We start from the raw sequence: 11303 nt of genomic DNA on the forward strand, positions 1-11303 counted from the left end.
TCTCTTACTCTCCACCTCCTCCTCCAACCCTTTCCTGTGTGAGTCAGAACTCAGCTGTGTCCTTGCCTCAAATTTTGAAAAAAAAAAAAAAAATATATATATATAGAGAGAGAGAGAGAGAGATAAAACTTTTGTATATTTTCACCATCAATCATGTTGGTTACAAAAGAAGGCAGATGCCTCAAGGGAGTGGAAGAGTGACCAGGTCATGACTTGTGGTGTTTGGCTATTGATGTCTCACAAGTTGCGAGTCCTCGAACATCTGTTCTGCTCAGACTTGTAAGAGTTCAGTAGTTGAGAAAGGCCTCAACATTAGAGGACTGAGAAAGCAGGGAAGGAACTGTGTTAGTATAGCTTTATGTTATCTTGAGTAGAAGATAAGTCCATAAAACATTTTGACTCAAATCTGTCTCAGCTTCCATTTTCTGTTTTTGTTTCTAGAGAGATCCTATCTAATGACCTTGTAAATCTGTTTCAGATGAAGAGCTGTCTATAAAATGCTCTATGACTCAGTGTCCATGTGTGTCACAAGCTCTGTAAATTGCTCTGAAAACCACTGTGAGAATTACTTTGATATAATTACTTCTGACACCGAGATTGCAAAACTTCAAAGCGCATCTTGATCACCATGCAGCATGCTTTACAGACATCTCTACAGCTAATCTGTCTAAAAGTGGAAAATAAGAATGGAGAATAAGATGCAGGTGGCCAGGAATATGCAACTTAAAACACCTTAGTTTGTAACCATCAACCTTACTCCTACAGATGATCTCTTTTTATACAGTCTTCAGCTTTCCTGTTCCTGAGGTATATGCCCCAAGTGCCCTATGTCAGCTTTTTAAAAACAGGGATCACACCCTGTATCAGTTTGGATTCTAACTAGGACACTTAAAATGGGATTGAGAGAGCTGATTTACAAAGGGACAATTTAACTGTGGTTGGTAGGGGAATCACAAGATAGAACAGCTGTTAGCCATCCCTAGGCCCAAAGAGATGAGATAGTTACTAGAAAATGGAAGGAAAGAGTCTCATAGAAGCCCCTGTGAAAGGAACAGAATCCTTCTTCAGAATGATACAGGCCTTAGCCTCTCAGTAGGGAGAGAAATAAACCCTGTGCCATCACTATCTCCCTCCCTTCAGTCTTCTGCAAAGCATTCCCCATTGACAAAACCCAGCCAGCAGCTGGAGGATCGTGGAACCTGTTAATATAGTTCATCCCATAATCTTTCCACTTTACAAGTCTGGATGGAAAAGGATGAAAAGTGGAGTCAGAGAGGGAAATTCAAGATAATGTTCACATGATCTTTCTACATTCTATGTTGGCAAAGTAAGAGGAAGTCCGGAATTGTGGTCAGGAGTGCAGACTCAGGGGTCAGACCACTCAAGTTCAAGCCAATATCGACAATTTGTTAGCTGTGCAAAATTGGGCAAGATTTTTAACTTCTTTTTCTCAGTTTTCTCACCTGCAAAATAAAATTAGAAGGGTCTAAGACTATTTCAAAGTTTAGACAGGATAATATGTGTAAAGCAGTTATAATCGGTCTGGCATATAGCACTCAATAAATGCTGGTTAATTTTTTTTTTAATTTTTTTCTTACAGTAAATTCCTTTCTATAAATTCAATTTATCTTATTATTAATGGCTTTTAGTTATCATATAGGTTCAATATATTTCCACTTGTGTGTATACATCTAACCCTATTCTCCTCTGCATACATAATTTTACAAAACTGGGCTCAGACCACATATATTATTTGTCTGCTTTATTCCCACTTAATATTGACAATCTTTCTATGTCATTCAACAATTTAAAAATCATGTTTAATGGCTCCATGTATGATACTGTTATTTGGAGTCACAATAATTTACTAACAAATCTCCTTTGTTGTATGTTTAAGTTATTTTTAAAAACCAATATCACCTACTTATCCATGGTAATTCCATTAGGATAAAGTCTCTGAAATAAAACTTGTAGGTCTAACATAAGCTCTCCTTTAAGAATTTTTCTTATTCTAATTAATATTTTACAATTCTTTTAACATTGTTCAAAGGTGCTGACATATTAGATAAAGAAATCTTTGGTAACATAAGTGTTACCGTCTCTGGAGACAGCCATACAATCCATTAAGATGACATGAAAGTGTGTATAAGTGAGACTGAAGTTTCTGTAGCCTAGATGTGTCCCCCTCTTTGGGGAAAATTTAAAATGATATATTGGCAAGATGACAGTTCAACTGTAGCTTTTGAAAATATTTTCTTGCCAAATGTTAATATCCAGTAAATGAACATATTCCCTGTTAGATCAAAGAACTTAACACAGGAAAAATACAAGCTTAGGTATTCCCTTCACCTCCATTCACCATCTAAGACTTTTCCTATACCCCTGGCCGCTTTAGAAAAATATGATCACCTAGAATGATCCTTCACCTCTAGCTCCTATTGGAAATACTCCTTATTCCCAACAAGATGCAAGATGACATTCTTCCTAAGGGAAGGCATATTTGTTAAGCATGTCTTATGAGTGTCTTCCTAAGTACCTCACATCCAGTATTTCAATAACCCCTTGCAAATATGCATACAATTCTCTAGACTGCTCACTGCTTTATGCAGAAAAGAAGGATGCTATCTTTCTAATTCATCTTGGGTAACACATGGCACAACTAAGTATTTTACTGAAAGGTAAGTAGCAAGTATTGGACTTACTTGCTTTCATTTGGCTTACAGTAAAAAAGAAAATACTCTATTAAAAGCAGTACTCAGGACTTCCCTGGTGGCTCAGTGGTAAAGAATCTGCCTACTAATGCAGGAGACACAGGTTCAATCCTTGATCAGGGAAGAGTCCACATGCCACGGAACAACTAAGCCTGTGCACTGCAACTATTGAGCCTGTGCTCTGGAGCCCAGGAACTGCAACTACCGAGCCTTTTCTCTGAAACTACTGAAGCCTGTGCACCCCAGAGCCTGTACTCAGCAGCAAGAGAAGCCACACACGACTACAGAGTAGCCCCTGCTTGCTGCAACTAGAGAAAAGCCCACACAGCAACAAAGACCCAGCACAGCCAATACATTAAAAAAACTAATAAGTAAAATTATTTTTCAAAAAGCAGTATTCAGACCAATGCATGATATAGCACAAAACTTTAATACACTACTTAAGTACATGAAAGTCATCTTCTGACAGATGAACTGGGAATTTTTTTCAAGTTTCCTTAGTGTAACCTTATAAAATTCTTACTTTCAAAAGTATCTGACACCGATCTTGATACTTGTTGAAAAGTCTAAGATACATCTCTACAGTGATTTAGGAGATTATCCTAAAGCCCATCTTCTGAATGCATCATCAGAGTGTAACAGAGCAGGACGAGCACAATCCTTAGCAGGCAGCCATTGCTGCCCCACCCCCATCTGTCACTAGGCAACAGGTCTAGCTAAGCCATCGATCAGTGCCTCAGTGGGCCCCGCCCACAAGCAACCAACTATCAATGAGACACCCTGTTAGTTGTCCTGCTCAGCTATTGGTCAGCGCCACAGTGGGCTCTGTCCACAAGGAACAATCAATGATGGACCATTAGGAAAGCGACTGAACCAAGGGACAGTGGTGTAGTGGTCATCAGGTGGAAAGTAAGGTAAGAGGCAGATTCAGGCCTTTTCCGGGAAGCCCTCCAGCTCACCCAGGTTTGGGCCAGCAGGTGAGCAGGAGGGCCCAGGGAACAGGCTGGACACTATCTCCTGCAGGGTTCCAGAGCCCTCACTAAGGCCTTCTACTAGCCATAGCCCAGCCCTTGAGGTAGCGGTGAACCTCTCCCCCATCCCTGTCTCTGTGATCTAGTAGCAATGAGTAGCAATGGCTGTCTGCATGGGTTGCAGTCTATGAGACCTGGTCTCACCATTTGGGTGGGCCTGAGGAGACTGAGGGCCAGTTGTGTTGGGTGCGTGACTCCCTCAGGGATGGCAGGTGAGCAGCATGTGGGAACCTGGCCCTGAAGGAGCTGTCAACTGAAATCTGCCTCCTCTTAGCCAGGACAGGGACCTTGGAGGGTGAAAGTTGTGTCTTGGGACCTTGCCCTTTCTTGTCAAGACAAAGAATAACATTCCTTTAGTAGAGATTTATGGGAACATTACCTGACCATGCAATGACTCAAGAGCAAAAGATCTGGCATCAAGAAGTTTGCAACAACCACGCCCCTCCCTCACGTTTTGCTTTTAGCGGGGATTGCTGAAAGCTTTCTGTAACATTGGGGTTCTTAGTGCATGAGCCACCCATCTCCTTGTATGAACCTGTAATAAAACCTTTCTCTGGTCCAGACTCCAATGTTCTAGTTTTGATTTGCCTCACAGTGCATCAGGCACTCGGACTTGTGATTTGGTAACAAGAGAACTGATCACCATCTTCATCCCTTCTTGGGATTTCCCCCACAGTCCAATTACAGGTCTGCATTTTAATATCCGATCTTTCAGCTAATCTTTGTCCTGTGAGCTTGCTTCTCATCTCCACATAAATATTTTTGCTCTTTCCGAAGTGCCAAAGATCCTTCTAGAAAAGCAGCTGAGCAGGTGTGTGGTGAAGTGTTACAAATCCGGCTGCTGCGATGCCATCAAGATGATGCTTCTCCCTGTGCCCTTCTTCCTCAAAGGAAACAGGAGTGCCCCTTCTCGCATAATGGCAAAAGGTTAATATATTTGATTTAAACGTATGCGGAGGGGGCATTGCATTTGGGGTTCAAATTCCTAGAACTTCCAGGGATGAGGCTTCTTCTGGGTCCCACTATGAAGGTAGAGTACAGTCAAGGTAGAGTACTTGTGCTTTCTGCCTGGTGATGGTCACCTCATGATCCTTTGTAACCCATCAATACAGGGGCTATCAGAGCTGGAGTCACTTCCGCTTCACTTGAAGGTGAATGCTGAGGGAGGTGCTCACCGGCTTCAGACGAGGGAGGCGCCTGGGCTCTGCAGCAGGAAGGTCCGCGCTCGCCCTCGGGGACTCGCCTCTGAACTGTCTCCATAGCTTGTGAAGGGGACCTGCAGCCCTGTTGTGTGAGGTTGTTTTAGACGACCTGCTGTTACCTGCAGAGGAACAACCAGAAACTGTCACAAAATGTCTCAGAGTCAGCACCCTGGGCCTTCTACGTGTCCACATCCTCCCCCTCAATGGCTCTCGCCTTGACGCACCGTCTCCGGAGTGACACCCTTCGCTCTTCCTCCGAGCTCCTCGCCTTCTGCAGTTTGGCCAGAGTCGAAGCTCTTCCCACCCTCAGTGGGCAACTTGTACCTGAATTTGTCGTGGTCACAGTCTCTCCTGGCGCTTCAGCACCTCCCGAGCTCTGCCGGGCTCTGCTGTCCGAGTCCCTGGAACTGAGGCTCAAGCCGCGGCCGGCGGACCCGGGGTGATGCCAGAGGGCAGTACACGCTCGGCTGCTCGCGTGGTCTGGGCCGTTAAGGATGTTGATTCGTTACCCAACCACCGGCTGGGAAGCCGGTCATGATTCAAACATCCATCAGAGATCAGTCAGTTATTGAAGGATTGTATCATATTTTGGGCACCTACTTTTACAATCTCTTAATATTTCATATTGGAAAGAAGGTGAATTTTTAAAATTTTCTTTACCAAAAATTGAGAAGTCCTTGTAATGAATCTGGAGAAGGAAATGGCAACCCACTCCAGTGTTCTTGCCTGGAGAATCCCAGGGATGGGGGAGCCTGGTGGGCTGCCGTCTATGGGGTCGCACAGAGTCGGACACAACTGAAGCGACTTCGCAGCAGCAGTAGCAGTAATGAATCTGCAGGTCCAATATGTGATGGCAACTGAATATGATTACAGAATTACCGAGATCTTATGATGTAAGGACATGGGCTTAGGCTTAGGAGCCAGAATTCTGGTCGGAAATCAAAAGGGGGCAGGGGTGGTCTTCTTCCCTGCAGGCAGCTAGCTGTCTGTGGTCCTCCGCCCTGTCCCCTGATCCTCCCCCAGATCTGCCTTCCTCCTCCAAGTGCTCTTGGTAGCAGTTAGAGGTGGGGATGTGGTGCTTGCAGTTGGCAGGGACCCTGTGCTGCACCTGGGGAATTGGGGGCGGCGGAGGGGGCGGCAGCAAGGAGGGCTGCTGTTGTTTAGATTGGCTGATGGCTGAGGCTTCAGGGTGATGGGGCAGCCCTCTGGCCTCAGATCTCTTATAACCTGGGAGCGATACTGGAACATTACCTCTTATTTCTGGCCTATCAGTGAGTCCTGGATCTCCAACTCCTCGTGAAACTGTGGATGCCAAGAAGTCAGTCTGCCCAGTCCTGTGGCTCCATGTAAAGCTTTAGTTCCTCATATCCATGACCCACAATAATCCTCGGATCCTTCACAATCTGCTTTAAAGTGCCTCTCTAGTTGGGATGGAGAATGAGAAATTTCCCCAGCAGATTTCCTCATTCCATTGACAAGAATGGAATGTGATATGCTCTGCTCAGACCCTGCGTCCATAGCTCCTTGAGTTTCCATACTTCTAAAGGCAGGGAATCTCTTGCTGGTGTAGACAGGATGACTTCCTATGGTTCTTCCCTGAGAAAGTTCTGGGGCAGCATGAGGGGGACCACCCCAGAAGGTGTCCAGTTTGTTGTAAAAGGTGAATTTGCTGCTGAAGCCAAAGCATGATGCTTGTGTTCACATCCAAGAGCAGGTTTTCTGCTTGTAAGTCTCTGTAGCACCCTCCTGGTGACCAGTCACACAGAGCACTTTACCGGTGGACGCTGCCTTCAGCCTCTCTGCTTTCCTACTGCCCTGAGCCATGGGTGCTCACACACCTCTCCTCCACTAGCATCCTCTGAAGGCAGGGAGTTTCCTCCACCTCTGTCACTTCAAAGATTTCACTATGTTGGGATGATCCAAGCCTTCATGATTCCTGCTTTGTGGCACAGTCAGCAGAGGCTGGAGAGTTCTGCCGAGATCAGTGATCTTTATGGCTGTTGCTTTCCCATCTAGGACATGCTGGCCAGCTTTACTGGAGCCCAGTCTCCCTTGCCGACAGTCTTGAGGGCCTGGAGGAGACCATGTGAATCTGAGTGTCTCCTCAGCAGAGAAGGCTCAAAGGGCCCTTGGCGTGGTGGACTCACTGCTGTGCTTGGAGTCAGTCCTAACATCAACTTATATTTGGGAAGAAGTGGTGAGACACCTGGTCTAAATCAAAACAAAATCAGTTCAAAATTCACCCCATGAACTGGTCTTCATGATGAGTCAAAGCACAATGCCAGACAAGAATAAAATAAGAAAAATGGGAGGTCCAGTGGCTAAGACTCTGTTCCTAATGCAGGGGGCCCAGGTTCGATCCCTGGTCAGGGAACTAGATCCCACATGCTGCAACTAAGACTTGGTACAGTTTAATTTTTTAAAAAAATTAAAAAATAAAAAAGAAAAATGGGAACAGAAGTAAAACAATAAAGAAAAAAGAAAAAATTATAAGAAAAAAAAAAAAAAGAAACAGACAAAAATGCCAAAGAAGAAACAGGGTACCTTTGGTCAAAGTCTCTCAGGTGACTGAGAAGCAACTACCTGAGCCAGAGGACTGACAACTTAGGCCCAGCCAGGGACTTAGACAAGTGCTAGGAACTCCAAAACAATAGTTTCATATGAGGTTATGGAAGGACATGAATCTATCAACAAGGCTGGGCATAATTCATTGTGATTATCTCACTGTTCGATTTCAAAACCTCCTTATTATTAAATATTAAGGACCTCGGAGAGCTTTCTACCTGGGTTAAAGTGACATTACCTTATTAGAAACTGAAACGTGTAGGATACGTCAGTGGCCTTTTCTAGTTTGGAAAGGTGGGATTATTTTTGGCGTTTGAAAGCCTCATAAAGGTCTACACTTAAAATATTCATTTTCCTTTAAATTCTGAATGACTGGGCTCAAAATAACATCACAACTTAAGTGACATTATGAAACTGTATGAAACACATGTGATGCTGTATGAAGTGCATCAGACACAATACAGAACATTGTTAGTATCTCTAAAGCCAGGGGGAAGCTAGCAGACAGTTTAATTTCTTCTTCACAGATCTGCCCATTTTCTTTGAAGTACATTTCTCTTTTCCCACCGTCCAACCTCAAGACTCTGCACTAGCTCCTACCTCTTCCTGAAACATTCTCAGAGATCCATGTGGCTCCCTCCCCCACCTCATTTGCTCCCGTCACTTTCTTAGACTCTGGTGACAGTAGGAGTCTGAAACCAGTTACATTTACTGAAAGCCTGTCATTGATGAAACTCATTGAAAACAAGCCTATTTCACAAAGCCAACAAAAAGAACTTGTAAGAGTTGTTATAATTTAATGAAATTGATCAATACAAATAATCCACCTTGTATAGATGTGAGGTTTTGTTGTAACTTGAGTTACAAAACCCCCAGGATTAGAACCCATGACGGACATCATATACTTTCTTCTATTTCCATCATAACCTTGCGGTCATGTGGCCCTCCTCTGTCCCTCCTGTCTCTCTCAGCCATCTCAGACCTATTAGAAGGTGTCCAGTATCTGGAAACATTTCGGCATCCCAGGCCTCCAATGACCTAGCAGTTGCTTGCAGAAGAGCAGCTGGGAATCCTGGGGATCAGGGACTCTCACTGGGTCACCATGAATTGTGAGGAAATGTTCTGGCTTTTCCATCAAGTGCTGTAGTTACCATGATCAAGGCGCTGTGCTAGGCAGAGTGGGGAACTCTATGTCTCCACACACCACCTTCCACCTTTAGGAGTATTTGGGGAGAAAGAACACACACTGAAATTATAAAGGAAGAGAGGGGCATCCCCGGTGAGCCAGTCTTTAATAATCCACCTTCCAATGCAGGGGATGCTGGTTCGATCCCTGGTCAGGGAACTAAGATCCCACATACCACAGGGCAACTAAACCTGCATGCCACAACTAAGGCCTGATGAAGCCAAATAAATTTAAAAAAGAAAAAAAGGAGAGAAGAAAACAGAAGGACAATGTCAGGTAGTGTGTATGTTCTGATGTAGTCTCAGTTGTTTACTTTTGCTTTTAGTGCTTGTGCTTCTGGTGTCATTTCCAAAAAATCATTGTTAAGACAGATGTCAAGGAGCTTTTTCTGCAAGGAAAATTTTAAGAGACGCTAGAGGGGTCGAGGGCGCTGTCCGGTTTCCCCACTAGGGGGCGGGCTTGGTTGACTCACTGGAGCCTTGTGAGCTGGGCTGTGACGGCCGGTCCATCTTTCCCCACAAAGGATTCCACAGGCCCTTTTCAGAGGCAAGTACTTGAAAAACATCACCATTTTTCTTCTGTAATTCTTACTTGAAAATGCATACTCAGAAAAAGAAAATGCATACTCAGAAAATTAAGAAAATATAGAAAAACAAAGAAAAACATAGAAATAAAAATTATCCACAGTCTCAGGACACGGGGATTCCAGTAGCATTTTAGTGTGGAATGAGTTGAATTTTCTTTTTTAAAGTAACAACTGGCATCACAATCCTTCTTAGCTGCGGGGTTCCTTTTTCTTTTTTTGAGAAAAATAAACTGGCACATTTTCTGAATGCAGGTGGGAGGACATCTGTGTCCCTGGGTAAAGGAAGGAGAGAGATGGGGTGTGGGGGCTGGGTGTCCTCTGACAAAGGGGATTCATTCAGAGGTGGGAGTTTGATGACCTGGCTTTTATTGCACCAAATGCAAAAAGTGTTGAATCGTGTGAATGGATATTTTAGGGGTGCTGTGTGGAGGTGATAATTTCACATCTAGATCAAAACAAACAGTATAAACGCTATGAACGTGGCATCCTGGAAGTGGGGACTCCAGAGGCCATGAGCACAGAAGCCCACGTGAAGCTGCAGAAATCTGGGGCAGGGCGTTTGGACTTCTACCCTCCATGGAAAACTGACAGGTGTGAGTCACTGTACCCGACATTTGGGGAAGGAACACATCCAGTTGAGTTATTCAGTGTCATGCTAGAAATACAGTATTAGGTTCATGCTATTATTTTATTTGGGATCATGCTGTTATTATATAAACACACCACGATTCCTTCCTGTGACCGTGAGAGACAGCACTAGTTGGCTGCAGTGTTTTCTCCCCTTGTGCAGACACGAGCTCAGAATCCTTCCCAGCAAACCATTCTAGTCCCTTGCTACCAGTTCATGGGAGTTGACGCTCAAGATGAAATTTTCTGCTCAGCTTGGCTTAGCCATAATATACATTCTATTGAGGCCAGTTCTCTTACAATGCCTTTGATGGATGATTCAAGGCTTCCCACATTTGCCTCCAACTTTTCTCTCTAGCTCTAAACAATGACATGCCATCAAATGGAATGCTTTCTGGTGCCCAATACAGTTCTTGTATTACTGTGTAAGTCTTTGGAAGTCTCCAGCATTGCTCCCATCTCAATAACATTCCAGAATCCTTCAGCCAGCATTTAAGAGCTGCGTTTGCAGCAAAGTCTTCTAACCATTTAGGTCTCACAGAATTTTATGTGATCACATCATTTAAATATTGACAGCACTCCACACCTTTCAGTAAACGCTAGTGTTTTGCCACCAAGATTTCTTCCTTGGTTAATGCTTTTTGTTTCTATATAAGAAACCACGTCTGCCCCAATTTACCTAAGTATCAACAAAAATGCTAAAAAACAGAGCTGACAACTAATACATTTTTGACACCCAGGAAGGAGGTCTGCTAGGAAAAATATTGTAAAGTGGGGAGCAGCGAGGAGCCTGCTAAGGAGAGGCTCAGGTCACAATCGTCAGGACTATATTGATCACTTGGTCGAAAGATTTAGCCAATGTATAGATGGAGATGGTATGTCTGGAATGTTCAATGACATTTTCCTGAGCTGTAGGTCATTTGTAGTAATAACAGAGATTTGAAGCCAAAGGAGATAGAGTGGGTAACTGCTGCCGTGCTGTACTCAGCTGTGTTTGACTCTTGGCGACCCCATGGACCATAGCCAGCCAGGCTTCTCTGTCTGTGGAATTTCACAGGCAAGAATGCTGGAGTGGGTTGCCATTTACTTCTCTGGGGATCTTCCCAACCCAGGGAGCTAACCCATGTTCCATGCGTCTCCTGCACTGGCAGGAAGATTCTTTACCACTGAGGTACACTAGGTGCCATTTCCTCAAGATGCTCTGTGACTATGAAGAACATATTGGGCCACAGAGCAAGGACCAACTCCCAACAGCTAGTGGACTCAGTATAGTCAGCCACTTGCTTACGTAAACAAGTTTTACTGGAACATATATTGTCTATGACTGTCTTTGCACCTTAACAACAGAGTTAAGGAGTTGAGGCAGAGACTGTGTTGCCCACAATGCTGAAAATA

The sequence above is a fragment of the Cervus elaphus genome, chromosome 15 (assembly GCF_910594005.1).
Source record: "Cervus elaphus chromosome 15, mCerEla1.1, whole genome shotgun sequence".
In the NCBI taxonomy this organism is placed as follows: Eukaryota; Metazoa; Chordata; class Mammalia; order Artiodactyla; family Cervidae; genus Cervus; species Cervus elaphus.